The sequence below is a fragment of the Eublepharis macularius genome, chromosome 10 (assembly GCF_028583425.1).
Source record: "Eublepharis macularius isolate TG4126 chromosome 10, MPM_Emac_v1.0, whole genome shotgun sequence".
Lineage (NCBI taxonomy): Eukaryota > Metazoa > Chordata > Lepidosauria > Squamata > Eublepharidae > Eublepharis > Eublepharis macularius.
Window position 1 is genome coordinate 90,031,427 of NC_072799.1, and position 24,854 is coordinate 90,056,280.

Below are 24,854 nucleotides of genomic sequence, written 5' to 3' on the forward strand. Positions count from 1 at the left end.
TAAGGAGTTGGCTATTTGAAGAACAGCTTTTACGGTGTGAATCAGTTATAAAACTATCAAATGCAGAATGTTGTTACCTGAGATGCTCTGGAGAATGGTGGGCATATAAATATTTTAAATAAACAAAATAAAAACATTAGCACTGAGATAAAAATAATTACACCACAGGAGCTGATTGCAGAGTGTCTGCACTAAGAACTTGATACTAAAAAGCAAGTTCCCTTTCTTGTTGTTTCACTTACGGAAATCAAATGCACACTGAGTATTAAAAGAGGTGAAAATCTAATTCACTGCAATGTCATGAATTTGGAAACAATAACGTTGCCTGCTTTGCTTCAGAAAGAAAGCATTGTCTTATCTAGGGCCACTTCTGCATAATAAAACAATAATCTATCTTTATAATACATACTGAAATTACCTTTAATGTGTAAATCTGTAGCAGGAAGCTCACTCTCTTCACCAGCTGAGATCAGGTATAGAGCAGGCGGCAATACTCGTTCCCTTTCACGGGGCTGGAGTCAGGCGTGCAGCAGGGGGCAATGTGTCATGTCTGAGCCCCATCCATTCCAATTTTGATTCTATTCTGCTGAACAGAGTGTATCTAACTATGGCTCAATATCACTTTGCTAGTGTCATAACTATTCTTTTCTCAGGCTTTCACAGGTGTTCGTCTGTTGAACTGTAACAGCTTCCAGTGTTTATGACCTTGTGCTCATTCCCAGACAGTGCTGTGTAACTCATTGTGTTATCACAAATATGTGAAGTGTTCTCACACAAAGAGAGTGCCAAAGTATTCTTTACAGTTGGGAAGGGGGGGGGGAGAAAGAAGTAAACTATAATGTTAAAAAAGAAGTTTCTCTCACATGATGTCATACCTGTCAACTTCTACTCATGCTGCTTAGATGTCTGCCTTGCTTCTAAGTAGTCCTATGAAACTGTATATGGAAATGATCTGATTTCTGAATACAGTCCATTTGACTAAGTACTTGCATCTTACTGCAAAACGGCCAGAGATCTGTCTGTCATCCATAGCCTGACACAATGTCTGCTCCCTCTTCACCCAGATGGGCTCAGGAGTGGAGCAGGTGGCAATGTCCACCCCCTTTTACTTGGCATGGATCAGGTGGCAATCCCTGCCCCCCTCCATCACCCAGTTGGGATCAGGCGCAGAGCAGGATGCAATGCCTGCTCCCCCTTTCACTCAGCAGAGCAGGTGTCAATGTCGGCTCTCCCTTCAACCCACCGGAATTAGGCTCAGAGCAGGCAGCAATGCCCATCCCCCTTCACCTACCCTGGATCAGGCGTGAAGCAGGAGGCAATGCCTGCCCCCCCTTCACCTGGCTGGGATCAGTCACAGAGGAGGAGGCAATGCCCACCTGCCCACCATCCCCTTTCTAGAGGCCATTGTATCCCCCCCCCACAACTGTCTTTGTTGCTAGTAAAATAATAATAATAATAAAAAGAAATATTCCCACTGTATTTTTTTTTTAAAATCCAGGTTAGCTATTACAAAACAACAGCCATGTGAAGGAATTGACCAAGAATCTATAAATGCAGAGTCCCTCAGAGAAAGAAGTCCCTGTGGAAAAAATAATGGTTATATTGCCTTTTTCTAAATGGAATTCACCAAGTCTTCCAAGCAGTGCAGTGTCTGACCGAAATGGAGCACACAGAAATCTTTTGCGGAGGCAGGAGGGGAATTTGATATAACAACTATATTCAAGATTGGGGCATAGTCAGTTTGGGTTAGCTGGCATTAGTTTGCACACCCCTATTGATTCTCAAGCCTACCCAGAAGCCAGTTTAACTGTTCAGCAAACCCGTATCACTAAGAGTCTTTCTACATGAGAGGTCTGGGGGCGGAGACGCTATGTTATCTGGGAAGCATAGTTTTGAAAGACAATGCCGGCACAGATCGCTCAAGAGGGAACAGATTCTCTCACAGCCCTCTGTGTCGGACGGTCTCCCCTTCCAGAGATTTTACCCTGCCACCCTCGCTGCTTAAAACTTTGAATTAACTGAGCCTCAGCAGGGCAAAGGCTCTGGAAGGGGAGACACCAGAGGTGGTGGAGGGCTGTGAGAGAATCTGTTCCCTTCGGAGAGATCTCCACTGGCTCTGTCTTTCAAAACTATGCTTCCTGCCTAACACTGCATCTCCTGGCAGGTGAAGATCATGTGTCAGATGTCTTGTGTAGAGAGAGACTAATCCCATATGTGTAATGGAACTGGTTGTATTGTCGAAGGCTTTCAGGGCTGGAGAACAATGGTTGTTGTGGATTTTCTGGGCTGTATTGCCGTGGTCTTGGCACCAAAGTGTCAAACTGAGAGATCTCTGTCTTTTGGTGCTACACCTCTGAAGATGCCAGCCACAGCTGCTGGCGAAACGTCAGGAACTACAAGGCCAAGACCACGGCTATACAGCCCAGAAAATCCACAACAGCCATCGAACTGGTTGTGGTTACAGAAAAGCTTTCTGCACACGTTTACAAGCAGGCTCATGATTGCCTTATATTTTAGCCCTGCCATATACAACAGGTTGTCATTTAATAGAGCTTGTCAATTTGCTTAGGTTTCGTTTCAGCTCTGTGTGGCATTTCTGCTTATTTGAAATTCCTATCGTATTGTTTATTGAATGCAGTTTATGGATCGCATTGACTCATACTGTGTAATCTGCCTCGCGTCTCACTGAGAAAGGCGGCCAACAAAGGAAAGAAAGAAAAAGAAAGACGCCTGCCTCCGTGACTCTGGCACATCCATACTCGCAGGATTTCATTTTTCACCCAATGCAAATGAGTGACCTCTCCCCCCCCCCCCCAACATTCCCCGGCGAGGCTCCCCGGAGCGTTTCCCGCCGCGCGCCTGGCCTGGCCCGGCCCTCTTTCGGGACCCTTCCCAGGACGTCCCTTTAAAAACGGGGGCCAGGCGGAGCGTGCCGCGCCAGGCGCCCAGGAGGTTGCAGCAGCGGCTTCCTTTTCCTCGCCTCTTGCAGCAACCTCCGTCCGGCCCCCGAGCGGAGCGCAACAGCGCCGAGCCTCGCCGGGCGCGCCAGAAGAGGGCGAAGAGGAAGGCCGCGCTCGCTCGCTCGCTCGCTGCCCGCGGGCGGAAGGGGGCAGGGGCGGCGGCTGGTTTCGCGGCAGCCTCCGGACACCTCGGAGGGAGCCTCGGCCAAGCCAGCCGGGCGCCCGGGGCTGGCGCGCCCCAGCTGCCCCGGAGACCTTTCCAGGTAAGGCGAGGGCCGGCGGGTTGGCCTTGCGAAGAGCAGAGGCTGCAGCGCGGCGGGGCGGGGCGACGGCGGGCCAGTCGGCAGCGCAGCCTTGAAGCAGCCGAGAGGAAGGCGGCAGCGGCGGCGCACGCTCGGGGCTGCTCGGGGCGCCTTCCGGGCGCCTTTTCACAAACGGGGACGCGCGGACCTGTCGCGCTTTTGCCGTGGCAGAGGCGAAGGTGGAAGGCGTGTGCGCGTGAGTGAGCGCGGGACGGCGAGCGGGCCAAAGAGCTTGTTCTCCTTCTCCCGGGAAACTTGGAGGCGCCCAGCGAGGGCGATGGGCGATAGTCAGGCAAGACCCAAGAAAACACTTCTGAACTCAGTGGCAGCAGAAAAGTCCTGTCCAGCAGCGCCTGTAACACGAACAACATTTGTGGCAGGGGACGAGCTTTCATGAGCCACAGCTCAGTTCTTCAAAAGAAGTGAAGAAGCGAGCTGTGCTTCGCGAAAGCTCACACCGTCCCACAAATGTTGTTAGTCTTATAGCCGCTACTGGACTCTTGCTGTTTCTGAGTGCTACGGATAAACTAACACGGCTGCCCATCTTGATTGAACTCGGTGGGTAATTCAATGGCGGGATTCAATCCCAGTTAAGGTAACGAAGGCCGCGATCACAGGTGGCTTCCCAAAGGTGTGCAGGGCGTGGCCGAGGGGTCGGCCCGGCAACGTCTTCGAGCTTTGGTGGCTGCGGGGAACCTTCCAGTTGAGCGGCAGGAAGCCTCTGGAGCTGCGGTGCCAGGACGCACCGTCAGGGGGAGCCCTTTGGCCTCTGTGTCCCGCTTGTCGGCCCCTTAACAGCACAGGGATGCTCAAGTGAAAGATCTTACCCTCGTTCTTCCAGTGTGGATTCACATGCACTGCCAGGGAGACTCGGATATTAGGTCCAGAGCAGTTAGCCGTGTTAGTCTGTGGTAGCAAAATCGAAAAGAGTCGAGTAGCACCTTTAAGACTAACTAACTTTACTGTAGCATAAGCTGTCGAGAATCACAGTTCTTTTCATCAGATGCGATGCATCTGACGAACAGAACTGTGATTCTTGAAAGCTTATGCTACGGTAAAGTTAGTCTTAAAGGTGCGATGCATCTGACGAACAGAACTGTGATTCTCGAAAGCTTATGCTACAGTAAAGTTAGTTAGTCTTAAAGGTGCGATGCATCTGACGAAGAGAACTGTGATTCTCGAAAGCTTATGCTACAGTAAAGTTAGTCTTAAAGGTGCGATGCATCTGACGAAGAGAACTGTGATTCTCGAAAGCTTATGCTACAGTAAAGTTAGTTAGTCTTAAAGGTGCGATGCATCTGACGAAGAGAACTGATTCTCGAAAGCTTATGCTACAGTAAAGTTAGTCTTAAAGGTGCGATGCATCTGACGAAGAGAACTGTGATTCTCGAAAGCTTATGCTACGGTAAAGTTAGTTAGTCTTAAAGGTGCGATGCATCTGACGAAGAGAACTGTGATTCTCAAAAGCTTATGCTACAGTAAAGTTAGTCTTAAAGGTGCGATGCATCTGACGAAGAGAACTGTGATTCTCGAAAGCTTATGCTACAGTAAAGTTAGTTAGTCTTAAAGATGCGATGCATCTGACGAAGAGAACTGATTCTCGAAAGCTTATGCTACAGTAAAGTTAGTCTTAAAGGTGCGATGCATCTGACGAAGAGAACTGTGATTCTCGAAAGCTTATGCTATGGTAAAGTTAGTTAGTCTTAAAGGTGCGATGCATCTGACGAAGAGAACTGTGATTCTCAAAAGCTTATGCTACGGTAAAGTTAGTTAGTCTTAAAGGTGCGATGCATCTGACGAAGAGAACTGTGATTCTCGAAAGCTTATGCTACAGTAAAGTTAGTTAGTCTTAAAGGTGCGATGCATCTGACGAAGAGAACTGTGATTCTCGAAAGCTTATGCTACAGTAAAGTTAGTTAGTCTTAAAGGTGCGATGCATCTGACGAAGAGAACTGTGACTCTCAAAAGCTTATGCTACAGTAAAGTTAGTTAGTCTTAAAGGTGCGATGCATCTGACGAAGAGAACTGTGATTCTCGAAAGCTTATGCTACGGTAAAGTTAGTTAGTCTTAAAGGTGCGATGCATCTGACGAAGAGAACTGTGATTCTCGAAAGCTTATGCCACAGTAAAGTTAGTTAGTCTTAAAGGTGCGATGCATCTGACGAAGAGAACTGTGATTCTCAAAAGCTTATGCTACGGTAAAGTTAGTTAGTCTTAAAGGTGCGATGCATCTGACGAAGAGAACTGTGACTCTCAAAAGCTTATGCTACAGTAAAGGTAGTCTTAAAGGTGCGATGCATCTGACGAAGAGAACTGTGATTCTCGAAAGCTTATGCTACGGTAAAGTTAGTTAGTCTTAAAGGTGCGATGCATCTGACGAAGAGAACTGTGATTCTCAAAAGCTTATGCCACAGTAAATTTAGTTAGTCTTAAAGGTGCTACTGGACTCTTTTCGAATATTAGGCCTATTTTTTAACAGCTGCTGGACAGACAAAAGGTTCAACATGAAGCGTTTCTCATCATCTCTGTGTTTTGGGAAAGCTTCCTTTGCTACGTCTTAGTCTGTTGGAAAAACAAAGAGCTCAGCAGAAAGAAGATCAACAGCTGCTCCAGCTGAATGTTTGCCTGTGAGGTTAAAGCCAAAGGAATCTTACTGGGATGGTGACTGTTTTAGAAGTTTTAATATTTTCCCTGTTCATTCTGTAGCTCCATCAGTGTCCACTGAGCTTATATCACTAATCAGCAAATTGTTTTCCAAAATGGCTAAATCAGGGAGCGAGGAGTGGCTTGCTACTCCACATACCTGTATATTGATTGAACAGTGTCTGTTGTCACAGGTGCCACTTTCTTCACTCTCTTCTGGCATTTAGAATGGCAATTTGATAGAAACTAGTTTTTCGGGAATCATACTTGGTCTTGTTTGTGGTGGAGAGTGCCCTCAAGTCACAGAGGACTTATGGTGACCCTGGTGGGGTTCTCATGACAAGAGACTAACAGAAGTGGCCTCCACAACCCTGGTTTTCGTTGGAGATCTCCCGTTCAATTACTAACCAAGGCTGACTCTCCTTCTGAGATTTGATGAGATCGGGCTTGCCTGGGGTATCCAGGGTAGGGTCTTGTTTACCTTCACAGTAACCTGTTGCAAAATAGGTTACTGCATCTGCATCTGACAAAGAGAGCTGTGGTTCTCGAAAGCTGATGAATGCCAGTGTCTGTTGTCACAAGTGCCACTTTCTTCACTCTCTTCTGGCATTTAGACCAGCAATTTGATAATCAGAAACTAGTTTTTGACTGTGATGCATCAGATGAAGAGAGCTGTGGTTCTCGAAGGTTTATGCAACAATAAAGTTGGTTAGTCTTAAAGGTGCTACTGGAATCTTTACTGTTTTGCAACTACAGACTAACACGGCTAACTTCTCTGGATCAGTAACCTGTCGGGCCGTGCTTTTTTCAGGTACATTTGGAACTGAACAGTGGCATGTAATCATTGTGTACATATTGCTACAACACACCTGTGCATTTTTCTTGTGTGCATGCACGTGCCTTGTTGATTAGACTCAGGGCTTTTTTTCCGGGAAAAGAGGTGGTGGAACTCAGTGGGTTGCCCTTGGGAGAAAATGGTCACATGGCTGGTGGCCCCGCCCCCTGATCTCCAGACAGAGGGGAGTTGAGATTGCCCTCCGCAGTGCGGAGGGCAATCTAAACTCCCCTCTGTCTGGAGATCAGGGGGCGGGGCCACCGGCCATGTGACCATTTTCAAGAGGTGCCGGAATGCCACTCCACCTCGTTCCTGCTGAAAAAAAGCCCTGCATGAGACTCACGTTCCATGACATTTACAATGTTTTCTAAATCCATTATAATGATCTGCTTAGGATAGCACTATTAAAAGAGCCTATACTGAGTGGGAGAAAATCATCAGAACGGGGAAGATGAGCAACAGTAATGCAGAAGAGGCACCGTAAACTCCCGCAAACGTTATTTGGTGTGAGGGACATATTTTTTTTATATCATAGCAAGGGGATTAAAACCCAAGTGCACCAATATATTACAGCAGCCCAAAGGGCTCAATTTCTAACTTGCTTAGAACATACGGGCTTCATCCGATCGTGTTCTAGATTTATTTAGCTTTGAAACGTTGTTGAACAGTGGAAGCTGTGGGGACTGACTTCTGACTTAGTCAGGGGAAAGAGACATCAGTGGCTTGACCATGGTCTGAGGTTCTAGAGGAGCTGGGGTTACCCACTTTTCACATCGTTATCAGTCACTTCTGCAGCTTTTTCATATCTTGAATTTTTGAACTGCAGTGTTTATTTGAAGTGCATGTTTGACCTGGAATTGCCTGTTGTGTGTCCGGTTCCACATTTTAAAAGCCCTGCTGTTGGGCAAAGCTAAGAACAGAAGCTGAGACTTCTCTGCATTAGCCACCAACTACATTAGGGTCTGAATTTCAGTCTCCCACATAACGTTTGCCAACCTTAATTCAGGGCAGAGCTTCCCATGTCTTTAATAAATGGATAGGAGCAAGAATCTTGGCTAGTTACAAGCCTATTGGTTGCTCTTATGCTGGTTTTTTTTCCTGGCGTGAATGGCTGCTGTCTTCACAGCAAGCAAGGTACAGCTGGCATGTTCTAGCGTCACTTTCTTCACATTTTAATCTCTCGATTAGGGGACAAAATGGTGCCTCTCAAGAGACCAGCTGTGACCAGCAGCTTCTATTTTGCCGACTCCAGATAAATAAGGAAAAGCTGATTTAAGCATCACATGTGGTAATGACATTTGTCCATATTTTGAATGAGTCATCCAGATCTAGCTTCCAGACAAAATAAGTTTTAGAATTCAAGACAATAGTATGCAGGGCTTTTTTTCAGCTGGAATGCGGGGGAACGGAGTTCCGGAACCTCTTGAAAATGGTCACATGGCTGGTGGCCCCGCCCCCTGATCTCCAGACAGAGGGGAGTTTACATTGCCCTCTGCACCGCTTGGAGTGGAGGGCAGTCTAAACTCCCCTCTGTCTAGAGAGCAGGGGGCGGGGCCACCAGCCACGTGACCATTTTCTCCGAGGGCAGCCCACTGAGTTCCACCACCTCTTTCCCCAGAAAAAAAGCCCTGATAGTATGTATTAAGAAAGTTGTTTTATCTGATATTTTTTTTTTAAAAAAAAAACACTATTCTGTTAAGCAAGGATGGCGAGGTCGGTGCAATGAACAGATTTACTAATTCCAGCAATTAGTATACATAGCAAGAAAACTGATGCTCTAAAATTGAAGAGTGAGTTTAAGGCTTCTGCTGCACTTTCTACCTACTAGGGGTGTACAAAATGAAACAAACAAAATACTGTTTCAGTATTTCAAACTGTTTCATTTTGCTAAAGCAGCTTCTGGGACAGTGAACCAAATCTGGGAAGCCAAATTATGGCACACTTCCACCCAAAAGTGTGTGTGTTTCGTTTTGGCTCTTAGCTCACAACATTCCTTAACGGCAGGGATTTTTTTCAGCTGGAACGGAGTTCTGGCACCTCTTGAAAATGGTCACATGGCTCGTGGCCCCGCCCCCTGATCTCCAGACAGAGGGGAGTTCAGATTGCCCTCCGCGCCGCACGGGGCCACCGGCCATGTGACCATTTTCGCCGAGGGTGATTTAAGCTTTTAAAAACTCTCCCCTTGTTCCAGCTGACCCAAAGTGACATCATTGTGCGGTCCTGAGTTCCACCACCTCTTTTCCCAGGAAAAAAAGCCCTGCTTAACGGTATTCACCAGCTGGGTCCGAAGGGGAGAGAGCCATTATGTTATTAATTAACTCTGTTGGCAGAAGGGGGGGGGATGTGCACAATGCTCATTAGTGCATTTTTTTCCTAGCCCTATCTGGGCAACAGCATTGTCATGTCTCCCTGCCAATCAGGTCCTTGCAAGGGAGACCCCTCTCAGCCTATCGGCTTTGGAAAGATTTGGAAGGGGGAATGAGCAGACTTCAGTCACATCAATAGTGATAGACTTGTACACTGTGATTGATTGATTAGATTTTTAGCCCACCCTTCCCGCAAGCAGGCTCGGGGCGGGTTACAATAATAAATAAGGTACAATAGATAAAACCAATAAAATAACATCTCAGTGCAAACATGGATATCTGCGTTCCAGATGGGGCACCTTTCCCTGCCCACCATACACAAGGTAAGAAAAGGGTGGAGGTGTGGGCTGGTGAAACTCTAACTCCTCAGGCATGGGGGGGGGCAGATGGACCATATGCTCCCCCCCCCACACTTGTTCCCGGTCTCAGGTTACAGAGGGGGCTTACAATAGAGATAGATAGGAAGATATACTATACTGCTTTGTCTGATGCTATCTCTTTAATGTACAGATTGCTATACATTTGATTGTCGGCTGCTTAGGAGTTTTGCAGGCTGCTAGACATTCTAAACGACGCTTGTGTCTGAAGGGTGTTATTCAATGCTCCAAAGAATTCCTGGGCTTAATGGCTTTGGGCCAGCGGCCAAGAGATACGGGGGAGTCGCCCCTCCAGCCTAGTAACAAACAGATGAAGATAGGAGACTATTTCCCCCTTAGAAACAAATTTGAGCTGGCTTATCCTGAATTTACCATTGAAGCATCTAACCACTTTTCTCCTTTGGAAAGACATACCTCCCCCCCCCCACCGAAGGAGATGGGGACCCAATATGTTCACTTGACAAGGGGAATGTAGAAGACGCTGAGCCCTCTACAGGGGCAGGGTCCTTAAAGATACAGCAAAGGCAGCAGTTGACTATTTCAAATGAAGAGGCATCTCCATCTGCTGTATATTCCCTTCTTGGCTTAATTGCCAGTACAGTTGAACGTCTCTTTAAGAATATGGGACGTATGGTAGGGAAGGTCAGTGACCTTACCTCAGATATAAGGCTGCTATCGAAGAGGCTAGTTAAGCTGCAACAGGCTCAGTGTGGGGGTGGGGATGCTCCAGTGGAACGACCTGCAAGCTTGCAACAGGCTCGCCCACCTAGCGGTGGATTACACAGACTCTACGAATTTACAATAATAGATGGCGCCCTGTAGTTATTCTCACGCCCCTATGGAACATCGCACCTGCATTCGTGGATTACCTACAGTGGAGAACCTTCCCCACTACCTACGTTACTGTCCGTTATATAGTGTACCCAGAGCTAAATTTTTGGTCAGAATCCTATCAGTGACAAACACATACTCTGAAATTGTGAAGATTGTGTTTTTGTTATCTGACACGGATAGTCATGTGTCCTATAGAGTCTCTCAGTTTGCTCTTGCAGCCAAAAAGATAAGATCTAAGGTGGTACTGAATGAGGCTGTTTAGTGACTCCTGGGATAGTTTGACATACTGTATTGTTTTAATTAATTTTAGTAACCTGTACAAACTGTGATAATGGATTTAATTGTTTATTAGTCGATGTTTGGTGAATTGTGACGGCCTGTGGCTGTAGACAATAAGCTCTTCTTTTGATTGCACCCTGTAGACATTTCCTTTTTAACCACTGTGAGAGACGTTTTGTGCGTAGATGATGAAACATGTATTTTAACTACCTTGATACCTGTGCTTCGCTATGGTATTTAACTACTTTAAATCCAGTTATAATACTTATGGGTATGTAAACTTTTTTTCGTTTGTGTTTTTTTCTTTTTTAGGGGGGTTGGCAACCCTAGTGAACTTTTAGGGGAAGACTGGGAGGTGCATTTGACCTCAGGACACATTCAATGACTCCCAATAACAACTGCAGACTGTTTCAAATGTGGGGGGTGAGGACCAGTCAGGCCGCATATGCAAATTACCTCTGTATTCCAACCGTCTGGGGGGGGGGGAGATGAAGTGTGGAATGTTGTGAGCCCCAATCAGCCCACATATGCAAATGACCTTGAAAGGCTGGGCCAATCAGGGAAGAGTGGCTGAGTTGGCAGTGGGCAGGGGCCCAAGCAGGCAACAGCTTGCCAGCCACACAGGAAGCTGTATCCCTTTGGGAAAACACATTTTATCCTCTTTACCCCCTTAAGGGGTGAATTTCTTAAAATCCCTTCTTAGTGGATGTTTACATCATGAAAGGAATGTGCTTCCCAAATGTCATGTTTCGAGGTCCAGGTTGATAAGTCAGTCAGGACACTTGTCTTTATATATATAGATTATGTAGTTAAACTTATTTTGCAGCTAGGTTTTTACATTGTCATATGTTTTACATGTTACAGATTTCTGTTTCCTAGATTTCACTTCATGCAAATTCCTCAGCATATCGAAGGTTATGTTTGCTACTGTCCGTATTTTATACGTTCCTCTTTTTTGAGAGAAAAGGAGATATTGTGCCGTCATATGTAATTTTCATATGGACCCTCAAATACCTAAAGTGCTGATGGTCTGTCTTGAATTAAGCTGTTTCCCCTTCTGTCTGTCACGTGCCACTTCCTCCTTTTCACAGTCACAGGGTAGGCCAGTGGTGGTTCCCCCCTCCTCTATGATTTCTCCTCCTCCTCCTTTTTCCCCTTCATCTTTTTTTCCTTTAATCCCAGTTTTGCAGAGATCTGCTCTGCCTTTTTATAATGTCCTTTTGCGGATGGCTCTTTTGGAGTAGAAGAAGAACTATTGCATGAGGCTTATTTAGCTGAGAGTGACCCTGCTCGGTGTGGGCTCCTGCCCTGTGCATGGAGTGGCCATTCCGTATGTGCCGCTCTCATGATTTGCTGGTTCAGACACCAATGCAGGCAAAAAAGGGCCGGCAGAAAGGTGAGTGAGCCTTCGTTTTCCTCCTTTCCCACCCCTCTGATATTCATGGTGTTAAGCCTTCCAGGCTTTTCTGTCTTTCATTAAGATGAATTGCTGTATATTGCATTATAGTAAAAAGTCCAGTGGCACCTTTAAGACTAACCAGCTTTATTGAGGAATAAGATGCCTCTGACACCGCTCTCTTCTGATGATGCATCTGTTGAGGAGAGCTGTGGTTCTCGAAAGCTTATATGACTCAGTAAAGTTGGTTAGTCTTAAAGGTGCCACTGGGCTTTTTGCTATAATGCAACTACAGACTAACATGGCTAAGTCCTCTGGATATACATTCCATTGTATATGCATTGACTACATTACAAATCAGAAGGCGGGCACCCTGACCTTGGGTTCTGTTGGTAGTAGAAACTTTACTTGGATCTCAGGAACTGCAGACTTTGTGAAGGCAGGTGCTTATGCTTTCTGGTGCCTGCTTTGTCTTGTCTTTGAATAATAAACTATGCTTCAGCTTGCATTTAGTGTTGCTGAACTTCAAGTAGGGTTGCCAGCCTCCAGGTAGTGGCTCGAGATCTCCCAGAATTACAACTGGTCTCCAGGCCACAGAGATCAGTTCACCTGGAGAAAATGGCTACTTTGCGGGGTGGACTCTATGGAATTATGCCACGCCAAGGTCCTTTCCCTCCCCAAACCCCACTTTCTCCAGGTTTCACCCCCTAGATTTCCAGGAATTTCCCCACTTGTAGCTGGCAACACTAACTTCAGGGTAATGACAATATCATGATATTTTTATGTACTGTGAAGCCTTGCCTGTGATATATTTGATTTGCATTTTTTCCATATTTTAGAAATACCTAATGCCTCTTAAAACTGTACGTCTGTGTATCTTATGCTGTCTTTGATCTGGACTGTTCTCTAATGCATACAAATGTTATGGTCTGTAAAGTGTGTCAAGACTTTTTTTGTGCGTGGGTGGCTGTTCTGTTAAGTTTATTTTAGGACAGTGAGAAAGTGCACATGTTCAGCCGTGTTTCAAAAAGCAAGGAAACTACAGTTGCAGTCATTTCAGCGTATTTTAGCAGTCTGTAGTAACTTTTTGCTGATACTGTTACGAAAACAATTCAAAAAGGCCTTGGAAAAACAGCTTCTATTAAGCTTATCTGCCACTACCACAATTGTGTGGACAGCATTTAGAAGCAGAACTTGGCTAATGTTTACTTAGCTTTAATGTAAAGGAACTCAACATTTAATGTAAAGGAACTTTCCAAGAGGGAACCTTGCCAAAGAGACTGTTTTCCCTTCTTGGCTGCTGGATAACTTAGATTTCTCAGATCTTTTCTGATACATAATACAGATAACCGCTGATGAAAGCAAGTTCTAGAAGAAATATAAAGAAATATCATAAAAATATCATAAAGAACTGTTGATTGTCTATAATATTTTTTGTAGCAAGGTTGTTGCACTTCAGAGGACAGCATGAAAGGACTCGATGCTTTTAAAGGCTATATATGGATATAATGCAGTACTGCCTCACCATGCAATAGTGTTATACTCTGTGGGTGAAGTGTCACATAACACTGTCAAACTTGCAGAAAGTAGACTAGGAAGTAATTTTATTTAATGCCATAAAAGAGTTGTTTGAGGTTAGTTGGGGCACAATCCAATTTATATAAGAACAATTGGTTGCCTTAGAAGCAACTAAGCAGTGCTTAACTTTCCTGTATGGAAACTTTGGCTGGATGACGCCCATTTTATTTGGACCCCTAAAGAAGCAAGACAAGCCTCTTAAGCAGCTATGTTAGCCCAACATAATTAAACACAGAACAAGTAAGAATGGTGCAGGTTTATCTTGCATCCTGACTTGAATGGCCCAGCCTAGTCTGATCTTGTCAGATCCCAGAAGCTAAGCAGGGTCGGAACTGCATGGTGGTACACGGCCAACGAAGCCCAGGGTTGCTATGCAGAGGCAGGCAGGCAAGTCATCTCCGTGTCTCTTACCTTGACAAACCCTTTGGGCGTTGCCAGAAGTCAGCTGTGATTTGACAGCACTTTACACAGAGGTTTATCCAAGTAGGCCTCTGGTGAAGGCAGGAAGAAGGAGAAGCTTTTTCATGTTATCTTTTTCACATTATTCAAACAAAGCTTGTTTTTACGTGACAGCAGGCCTTTAGCTTCTTTGAAACAGAAAGAAAAATCACCAAATGGTTCTTTAGCCCTTCTGAAGAAGCTAGTTTCCTTTCATTATGTTTGTTTCTATTTCCCCTTCCTTTCACAAGTGACATTGTTACTGTAGCACACATTCTGTTCTTGCAAAAAGTAGATTAGCAACTAGCCCAGTTCAAAAACCTATATTATTCACCTATATTATTTATGATACCACATTAATTGCTGTACGTATTCAAGCTTAAATGTTTATTCTGGTATGTTCACTAAGGTCTTCAGGAGCCATTAAAAAGAGATGCTGAGCAGTAGGTTGAATGGGAAGCATGGCAGAGCAGGAATGTTTTCCCGTGTGCCCTGGTTTCCCAGCTCTTGCACACAATAGACAGAAGGTCATTGCAGGATCCAGTGGACAGATTCTGTTTAGCTGGCTTCCGGATGCTGTTGTGGGCCTGTCTCTGGGGAAAGATACCCGCCTTTTCCTTGAGGCACTTCCTGTTCTAGTGCTGAATTGAGGCTATGGAAAGTTACCATGTGGACATTTCCTTAGGCTGGTACACACGTACATTTTACATAATTTAATTTCTCTGATTATTGTCCGTGGAGTATTTGAACCGTTTTCACTATTTGAGATGATACGAGGTAACATGCATGTTGTTGTTTAATGCTGCTACCACTACGTGATAAACAGGCATTGAACTAGCGCTTTGGTCTGTGCATGTTCCTGACATAGTCAAGTGAGGCTTTTGCAAGTAATAATTTTGCAGGAACATCCATTTTCAATTTATACGGTGAGGCCAAAACAGGTATTCCCCGCTCCCACCCTCTGCCCCTTGCCTCCACTCACCGGCCCAGTGGGGGGAAAGATGGGGGAACAGGCCTCCTGGGGTGGCACAATGACATCACTTCCAGGAGTGATGTTATTGCACCGCCCCCGAGAGTGCTCCTGTGCTTCTCAGTGGGCTAATTTTTGCCCCAAACTGGCTGAATTGGGCCCATTTGGGACACAAATTGCTGAGAAATGTGCACCGGCTCCCGTGCCTGTGCGATGATATCACTTCCCAGAAGTGACATCATTGCATAGGTGCGGGAGTCCATGTGAGGAGCACCCGGGAAGTGATGAAAGGTAAACACTGGCCACCTCCCGCTCCTGCTAGGAGGCTAAGGGGACCGGGCATCCCTAGGTACTGTGAATGTCATCTCCTTCACCGATGCTACCAGTTTCCGGACTGATTATGCTTACGTTTACTCTCCCTAACTGTTTCTTCCTGGGCTCATGGGAGCCACATGGATTGGGAGGCTGTAGTGGGGAGTGGCAAGTGACGAAATCACCTTCTCCGCTCTCCCCTCAGTAAAGAAGGCAGTTTTGTTCCCTCTCTGCGCTGCACCTTGGGACATGTGACCAAGTGGGTCCCATGATCCTAGAAATTAACTTTCCTGGGTTGGAAAGATTGCTGGTGAGAAGACAACATGAGAAAAGGCCACAGCTGTCAGCGCCTTCCACTGATGGTTCATGGAATCCAAATCAAAATACTTAGGACTTTAAGGCATAGAAATGTTTGTGTTAATTTCAATGCCTGAAAATATTAATCAAACTATTTAGATTCTGCTTTTCAGTATAAAGCTCCCCATAGAGGTTTGTATCATAATAAAAACTCAGCTACAACTTAGAATTGATTCCGTAAATCCAACCATCAGCAAAATCATTCTTCTTCAAAATTCATAAATCAATGCAACAACATCCAAGCTACCAAGAAGAAACAAGATAAAAGTAACTTAGGAGGATGGTGGCAGAAGCCCACAGCGGGACCAGGAAAAAAGAAACCCAGCGTCTCATCCAAAGCTGTCCTAGATAAAGGCAAAAATCCTGAACACACTTGCTAGGGAGTAAGTCCCAGTGAGCTTAATGGGACCTGCTTCTGAATTTAGGATTGTACTGTACAAAGTTCACAAAACCAAAAGGTCCATTGAAAATTCAGAGCATGTGCATCTACGGGGAGGGAATTCCGTCATCTCGGTGCTACCACCAAAATGGGCTTGTCATATACGGACACCAGCTGAACCTTTGATGGCAGCCCCTCGCAAATCACATCCTCATTAGATGACCTTGGCATATGGGCAGGCTCATGCTACAGAAGCCAATCCTGAAGGTATCCTGGCACCAAATCGTTTAGGTTTTTAAAGGTCAAAACAACCACTTTGACTTGGGCCTAAAAATTAAATGGGAACCAATGAAACTTCATACAAAACAGGTTGAATGCCACTTAGTTCTGTTCAATCCCCAACCAATAGCGCAGTCTCAAAGCAATAGCGCTTCCATCTTGTCTAGGTTAAGTTTCAGTTTGTTCACCTTCATCCAATGCATCACTGTGTCTACACACTGGTTCAGTAAGTTCACTGCCTCCTTACGATATAATGTACACAAGAGGTAGAGTTGGGTGTCAGGCAGGTTCACCCAGCGTTGTCATGTAGATGCTAAATGGGAGCTAGATGGAGCCTTGAGGAACTTCACCAGATTGGGGGAACTGCAGCAATCTGCTAGTCTCACCACCTTCTATGACCCATCAGAACCATGTATTATGGTGCCTCCTAATCCCAGCCAGGCAATCCAGAAGAGGACCATGGTCAACGATAATCAAAAGCTGAGAGGTCCAGGAGAAGTAACAGGATTGAGCTCCCTTCTCTGTATCCAGACCTAAATCCTCAACTAAATGAGGAAGATAGTCTCAGTATTGTACCCAAGCTGAAAGGCAAACAGATAGGGATCCAGAAACACGGAAGGGTTTGTGATGTTGGCCAAAACTGTCCACAACTCACCAACCATTTGTGTTGGTCCACCTGTGGGGGTTGAGAAAACAATTTTTGCCTCCTGTACAGGATTGTAGAAATCAGTTGTCAGACACCTGGCAGGCAACAACGCATACCACAATGTGTACTTGAATGCTCTGTTAAGCTTTGTGGGACAGAAGTTGTACAGATCTTGTTTTCAACAAGTCTCTGCTTTCAAGAAGAATGACCTGCAGTGTGTGACTCTTTTCCTATGGCAAACTTTTCATTTACTGGGAATTGATTTTAAAATCTCCAAGAATGTTAGCGTGTGGTACAAATCTTGGTACCCTGGATGTCCCTCTAGCCAATCATGATAAGAGACACACACGGAGTCCTGTAGATGAAGTAATCTAAAATTGTTTATTAAACAATGGATAAGCGAAGTTAAAAAAGGATAAAAAGGTCTCCTCGTGCCCGAAGCTCATCAGAGCTACAATAGCAGTACAAAGTAATTAATTAATACCTTTTGGTTAATTATAATATTTGTTATCTTATTGGCTCAAAGAATACAGTGGTCCCTCATTGGAAGAGGAGGGGGACCACCTGTCATGATACAAGTGTCTAGGAGTATTCTGATTGGAAGATACAACTTAGGTCAACAGCATAGTTACAGCATTACAAGATTGCAATTTCTTATCTGTCCTTGGTGTTATCTCTGGAAGGAACATCTTCCTTCCTTTCTCACACATCTCTCTCATGGGCTTCTCATTCATGCCCACTCCTTTGGTCAATTGTAACATTTAACAACGGTGCCCCAGTGTCGCTTCTTGCAACCTTGGGGGCTTCAAGTGAGCTGGGGTCTGTGGGTGGAAAACAGCTGGAATGTGCTTGTGGTTACATTAAGTCCCCCCCCATCTCATTTTTGTGGTTTCTCTTCTCAGCCTTGAGAGATGTTTCCAATCTTAGCTTGATTTCATTGCTACATTTTGCATAGACAGTTCTTCAAAGGGGATTTCTATATCGAGTAAGTAACAGGTGTCAGGAATCAAACAGGTGCTCCTCTAGCGTATTGAGCACAATCTACTGATAGCAAGTGTCACAGTGCTTTGAACTTACTTTTCACAGTGATTTACATACATTCTGCTTTGGTGTATTGTCGAAGGCTTTCACGGCCGGAGAACGATGGTTGTTGTGGGTTTTCCGGGCTGTATTGCCGTGGTCTTGGCATTGTAGTTCCTGACGTTTCGCCAGCAGCTGTGGCTGGCATCTTCAGAGAGATCTCTGAGAGATCTCTGTCTTTTGGTGCTACACCTCTGAAGATGCCAGCCACAGCTGCTGGCGAAACGTCAGGAACTACAATGCCAAGACCACGGCAATACAGCCCGGAAAACCCACAACAACCATCATTCTGCTTTGGTCTTTTGTTTCAAGTTTCATTTTCTTGCAAGTTGCGTTACAAGTTCTACTTTAGCTCCTGAGAATAGTAAAAGTGTATAATACTGAAAGGCACAGAAAGGGTATATAAAATCTCTTTCATTAAATCCATTTCCCACAAGAGGATAAAGTTAATGGGATTGCTAGTTCCATAGAGTCATTGTGACCTGAAGTCTTGAATCTAAACAGCTGCTGGAATAATCAGGCCCTGTTCAATACAGTATATTGTGTTAAGAAATGGTTCAAGGGGGGAAAAGGTAGTACCCTCTTCCATTAGAAACACCAGCCCTCAGACTCACCTTGGAGCCAGGTTACGGGCCGTGCAGGGGGAGGAGGGTGGGGAGGGCATGGCAGCCGCCATGTGCAGTGCGGGGCGGGGAAGCGCAGGTGGCTTGGGAGGCACAGCTGCGCACATCCACTGCAAGCCCTGGGGAGCTGGCCCCCGCTCCTTAGCACTTGGCTGGCATCCCGGCTAGCCCTTCCTTTTGTCACAACTTTGGAGCGAGCAGGTGGAGTGGGCATTGGGCACCGATCCGTTTTGGGGGAAACAGGGCCCACGAGCTCAGTTTCCCTATTATGGTGATCCCCTTAAGGGGTCTGGGGCAGCATGGCAGGTGAGACATGGCAGGTGCATGCCCAGCTTGGAGATCCACCTCACTCCCAGGTGGCAGGGAATCCACACAGGGGGGTTCACCCATGTGGCATCCCACTGACTGACATCCCATGGTCCCCCCCCTCAGCAGAGGTCTGAGGGGGTGTGGGGGTCATTGGCTGGCAGGCGGGTCAGCTGATGCTCGGATCAGTGCCCTATGCAGCACCAGTGCGCTGCGAACTGTAATATCAATAATGTTGTGGCCTCTTTCAATTCCAGCACTGTTGTCTGTTGTGTTTTTGTCACCTTGCCCCACCCCCATCCTCCCCCATCCAGCACTGTCCTGCAAATACACTGGGTTGGATTCTATGACACCCCCATCCACTAGGGTTGCCAGGTCCAAGTTTGGAAATTCCGGGAGATTTTGGAAGTGGAGCTTGGAGAGGGCGGGGTTTGGGGGTTGGAGAGGCCTCAGTGGGGTATCATTCCATAGAGTTCACCCTTCAGAGCAGCCATTTTCTCTGGGGGTACTGGTCTCTATTGCCTGGAAATCAGTTGTAATTCTGGGAGATTTCCAGCTTTCCACCCAGAGGCTGGCAGCCCTACCCTCCACTAAGGGCCATACTAGACAGGATAGTGTCCTTTGGTCCACACAGGGTTACTATTGCCATTTGAAAGACTAAAATGGGCAATTTAAAATGCTTTGAGGGACAAATTAAGATGAGGTGCTCCTGTCCCCGCCCCCGCCCCCGCCCCATGACTTTTCAAGTGCTGGAATGGCACGACACCCCTACCGAGTGTCTGTTTCAGTATTTGAAAAGACAGAGGGGGAAACACGGGCCCTCCTCGCATCGTTTTTAAACCACCCGTTTTAGGCTTTAAAATGGTGGCTCCACCCACATCTAATCTAGTTTGGCCTTAAGTTTTCCTCCAACAGAGGGAGATTTCCCTCAGCAAAGTCTCATCAGAGGACGCCATTCTCCATTGACAGGAACACACATGGTGCTCGTGCTCCCAGGGGGAGGGGCAACATTACTTCCGGAAGTGATGTCATGGGAGCCATGGGAGCATTCTCACACTTTGTTTGGGGCCAATTTGGGCCTCAAACGGGCTGAATCGACCCCATGCAGAGCACGGGAGTGCTTCCATGGCTGGCATGATGACGTCACTTCTGGAAGTGACATCATCGCCTAAGCCTCAGGGCGAGCGTGAAGAATGACCATGCAAGCAACACGAGGTAAGTGCCAGGTCCCTCCCCTCCCGCCAAAGAGAATCACAGGATCTATCCCGCTGCCTATAGAAAGTTAGTATGTCAAAGAAAAGACCAGGTGATGTGCTGTGTTTCCATAAGTAGGGAGTTGTTTCTTTTTTTTCATCCTACATATTAGAATCCAGATAAGATCATTTCTTTTCCCAGAACATTTTAATTGGCTATAACTATGTTCACCCTGCCTTGGGTGGCCCAGGCTAGCCCAATCTTGTCAGATTTCAAAAACTAAGTAGGGTTGGCACTTGTTTTACCAGAACTGGCCTCCTTGCAATAAATGATTGGGGGGTGGGGGGTTAGCAAGCAAGGAGAATGGCTATGCAAGAGGCCGGCAACTCTGGGATCTATCACCGGCGTGTACCAGGTCCCTTCCGAAATAGCAAACAAGGCTGGTTCTTGAGGTCAAACGATAACTTTTATTAAAGAACAAGATGGCGTGCACATACACTTGCATTACAGGGTAAAAATAATCATACACACACACATATAATACCATAGAGTCCACTCTCTGAAGCAGCCATTTTCTCCAGGGGAACTGATCTCTGTCTCCTGGAGATCAGTTGTAATTCTGGGAAATATCCAGCCACCACCTGGAAGCTGGCAACCCTACATGACAGGGAGATTGGCAACCCTAGTGAACTTTTAGGGGTCGACTGGGAGGTGCATTTTACTTCAGGACACATTCAATGACTCCCTTAGTAACTGCATACTATTTAGAATGTTGGGCTCAGCCCCAATCAGGCCGCATATGCAAATGACCTTGAAAGGCCAGCCCAATCAGGGAAGAGTGGCCGAGCTGGCAGTTGGGAGTGGGGGGTGGGAGCAGGCTGCAGCCTGTCAGCCACACAGGGAAGCTGTATCCCTATGGGAAAACACATTTTACCCTTTTTTACCCCCTTAGGGTGCAAATTTCTTAAAATCCCTTCTTAGTGAGTGAGCCTCTACATTACAAAAGGAACATTCTCCCCAAATGTTACGTTTCTAGGTCCAGGGGTTTGGGCTGGGCGTTGATGAGTCAGTCAGGACACTTGTCTTTATATATATCGATATACTTAAAAAGAACGTTAAGCAGTAATTCTCTTGTGTTGAAATATTGACTGTTTCTATGGCACCTCAGAAAGTCAGAACAGTATCCAAAAAGTCATACAATTTTTTCATTTGTAAAATAAAACCATATGTACCAAATGAGGGACATTTTTGGACAGTGTTTCCTTCTGCTAGAAATAGGTGAATGTGTTGTAACTTCTTCTTTTTTGTATCCCATAATACATTAGAACATTTCCTTTGAATACATTTTTGAACTTCCAGTTAATAACAGCAGTTCTTGCTTAAGTAACATTTTGCTAGAAAGATTTTTATAGAATTTTTTTGTACAAACTAGCAGTGAACAGAAGAAAGAAGTTTATGATGAATTGGCAGTTGATAGCTAATTAGCATGTTTTTCATTCCTTATAATTATGTGTTATAGAGTCAGGGCTTTTTTCTGGGAAATGAGGTGGTGGAACTCAGTGGGTTGCCCTTGGAGAAAATGGTCACATGGCTGGTGGCTCTGCCCCCTGATCTCCAGACAGAGGGGAGTTTAGATTGCCCTCTGTGCCGCATGGCGCGGAGGGCAATCTAAACTCCCCTCTATCTGGAGATCAGGGGGCAGGGCCACCAGCCATGTGACCATTTTCAAGAGGTTCCGGAACTCCGTTCCACCACATTCCCGCTGAAAAAAAGCCCTGTATAGAGTCAAGCTGTTATTTTAGAGTTTGGGCTGTTGGTGTGCTCTGTTGCAGAATTTGTCCAGTGTTCACCCTCCCATGACTCCTGGCAGAACTTGGCTGCTTGCTTATTGGGATATCTATGCCCCTTTGCTTTTTACCCAGAGTGGTGTACATCATTGTTCTCTTTTCCAATTTATCTTCATAATAGCAACCTTGTGAGGTAGGTTAGGTTGAGAGAGAGAGAGAGACTGATGGCCAAAGGTCATCCAGCAAACTTCCTTGACACATTGGGGGTTTGAACCTGGGTCTGTCAGATCTGGTGTGACACTCTACCATATGTTCCATGTGGTAGTTGTTTGTCACCTTGGTTTCCAAATTGCAGCTGGGGACCTACACATTATGTTGTTCTATAATCATGTTCTTTCTAGTCTTCCTCATTCTTGGTACATACTCTCTCAAACTTGGTTTGGTATGAACCAGGGCTTTTTTCCGGCTGGAACACCGTGGAACGGAGTTCCGGAACCTCTTGAAAATGGTCACATGGCTGGTGGCCCCGCCCCCTGATCTCCAGACAGAGGGGAGTTGAGATTGCCTTCTGCGCCAATCTAAACTCCCCTCTGTCTGGAGATCAGGGGGTGGGGCCACCAGCCATGTGACCATTTTCTCCAAGAGCAACCCACTGAGTTCCACCACCTCTTTTCCAAGAAAAAAAGCCCTGGTATGATCTTAGTAGAAAGAATGCAATCCAGACACATTAGCAAGCTGTCTGAATGGGAAGGCTGCCAGTTTTAGAAGTTGCTGTTTCTCTCCTCACCATATGCCCCTTTTATATGATTTTAAAAATATATGTATATATAATCGCTATTGTGATATGGTGCAATAATGGTATAGCAATCTAGTGCCTCAGTCTGCTGGCTCTTCTAAATTCGCAGCTTTCATTAAAAAATTAAGTCTTTTGCCTGTGGAGTTCCAAGGGGAAAGGCAATTAAAGAATCTCTGCAACAAAAAGAGATAGAAACTTTCCTTTTTAAAAAGAAAGCTGAACATTCGGGGTAAATAGTAGTTTGTAGCAACAGATTGTTATAAACTGGGAGCCAGTTTGGTGTAGTGGTTAAGAGTGCGGGACTCTAATCTGGAGAGCAGGGTTTGATTCCTCACTCCTTCACTTGAAGCCAGCTGGGTGACCTTGGGCTAGTCACGGCTCTCTGGTGCTCTCAGCCCCACCCACCTCACAGGGTGTTTGTTGTGGGGATAATAATGGCATACTTTGTAAACCGCTCTGAGTGGGCATTAAGTTGTCCTGAAGGGCAGTATATAAATGAAATATTATTATTATTATTATTATAAAGTTGTGCTATAACACGAAAGCAATTACTGATTTTTAAATTTTGTTTTGTATTTATTTATTTTCTTAATTTATATCGCACTTTTATCCCCAGCAAGGATCCAAGGTTTCTTAAAACATTATCCCCTTCTCTATTTTATACTCACAACTACCATGTGGGGAAGGTGAAGCTAAGAGTATGTGATTGGCCCATGCTCACCCAGAAAGCTTCCATGGCAGAGTTCGGATTCGAACCTGGGACTCCCAGATATTAGTCTAACACAAACCACTACACTAAAAAGCTTTTTGCTGGCATACTAGGACAAAATGCAGAGGAAGTGGCATTTGAGAGAGGAAAGTATGCTCAAAATTCATGTGTGAGATTTTTATTGAAGCTCTCTGCATTCATGAATGCTGATGACAGAAAACAGAGAATCCTTGCGGATGCAGCCTGACACAGCAAACCTAAACTACTTTTATGCTAGTTCATTTATCCTCACCCGTTCTAAGAAATCACAGGAAATGCAGAGAATTTTGAGGTCCTGAGAATTCTGTGGAAGAGGTTTATCTATGGGCCATACATATAAATACATTTCCTAATGTTCTTTGGGTGGGACCAGTGGCAGTTTAGCCGGTTAATATTTGTAGTGTAAACATACCCCATGCTTCCTAGGAAGGAGATGTTTTGAATATATACTTTCTTTTTGTTTCGGACAGTGTAAAGAGAAGTTGTTAATTTAACATGTTTCTTTTCCAGTAGATAGAGAACAATGTTTTCTGTTGTGAGTAATCTTCGAACAGTGTTAACTGATTCTTTTATGTTCTTATTCCTATAGAAAAATAGATTTATTTTCAGAATAACCTAAACCATACTAACAGGTGATCATTCTTCCCTAAATCATAAAATCAGGGCTTTTTTTCAGCAGGAACGCGGTGTAACGGAGTTCCAGAACCTCTTGAAAATGGTCACATGGCTGGTGGCCCCGCCCCCTGATCTGCAGACAGAGGGGAGTTGAGATTGTCCTCCGTGCCGCTCAGTGGCGCGGAGGGCAATCTCAACTCCTCTCTGTCTGGAGATCAGGGGGCGGGGCCACCAGCCATGTGACCATTTTCTCCGAGGGCAACCCACTGAGTTCCACCACCTCTTTTCCCAGAAAAAAAGCCCTGCATAAAATAAACGATCATTTTTAGGTTACAGTCCATGGGAGGATCTGTGGCTACATGCCGGAAGTCCATGGTTCGGTTCCTGGGAGTCTCCAATTAAAAGGTCTTGGGTGCTGAGAAAGATCTTTCTGCCTAGGCTGTTACAGAAAGCCATTTCCTGACCAAGTTAGAGGGACCAGGATTCAAACGGAAGCTGAATCCACACAGCGACGATTTTCTGTGTTCCTTCTGTTGTCACCTGTGAATGCAAAGGCTCCCCCTCTTTTGCCATTTTCTCCACACCTTGTAGCCACAATATCTGCAGCTAAAAGCAAACTGGCGGCACCTGTCAATGGGCGAGATTTAGGCCATTTTCACACATTCTTAAAATAGCGCAATACTGAAAGGCTGCCAGCTTCGACACCATCTGTTTACAAATCAGAGGCAGGCGGCCATGAAAGCGCCATCATCAT

At 45.6% G+C, this 24,854-nt stretch overlaps 1 protein-coding gene across 1 annotated transcript in view; it reads left to right on the top strand.

Moving 5' to 3' along the window:
* The first annotated feature begins 3,030 nt into the window (after nt 1-3,030).
* Nucleotides 3,031-24,854, top strand: part of TEC (tec protein tyrosine kinase) — an 81,290-nt gene continuing 59,466 nt past the window's right edge. The window contains exon 1 of the mRNA XM_054989987.1: nt 3,031-3,223. The gene's annotated coding sequence lies outside the window, so the exon portion shown is untranslated. The remainder of the gene's footprint in view (nt 3,224-24,854) is intronic.